Consider the following 519-nt stretch of genomic DNA (forward strand, 5'->3'; position numbering starts at 1 on the left):
GAGGGGGTAAACCATAGTAATGACCACAGGAGGAGAGGGGGTAATCCATAGTAATAACCTTGGGCTAAGAGGGGGTAATCTATAGTCATATCCATGGGCTAAGAGGGGGTAATCCATAATCATGACCATGTGGAAAGAGAGGGTAATCAATAGTAATGAACATGGGGGAAGAGGGGGTTCTCCATAGTCCATAGTAATGACCATGAGGGGGAGGGGGGTGGTAACTCATAGTAATGACCATTGGGGGAGAAGGGGTAATCCATAGTAATGGCCATGGGCAAAGAGGGGGTAATCCATAGTAATTACCATGGGGGGAGAGGGTTAATCCATAGTAATTACCATGAGGGGAGAGGGGGTAAACCATAGTAATGACCATGGGGGAAAGGGTTAATACATGTTAGTTACAATAGGGGGAGAGGGTAATCCCTAGTAATGACCATGGGGGAAAGGGGTAATCCATAGTAATGACCATGGGGGAAGAGGGGATAATCCATAGTAATTACCATGGGGGGAGAGGGG

At 47.2% G+C, this 519-nt stretch overlaps 1 protein-coding gene across 3 annotated transcripts in view; it reads left to right on the plus strand.

The window, feature by feature from the left end:
• The window catches only part of LOC140330405 (cytochrome P450 2C29-like), an 84,450-nt gene that overhangs the window by 4,291 nt on the left and 79,640 nt on the right, over positions 1 to 519 (plus strand). The gene's annotated exons all lie outside the window — the stretch shown is intronic.

This window comes from Pyxicephalus adspersus, chromosome 5 (genome assembly GCF_032062135.1).
Source record: "Pyxicephalus adspersus chromosome 5, UCB_Pads_2.0, whole genome shotgun sequence".
NCBI lineage: Eukaryota > Metazoa > Chordata > Amphibia > Anura > Pyxicephalidae > Pyxicephalus > Pyxicephalus adspersus.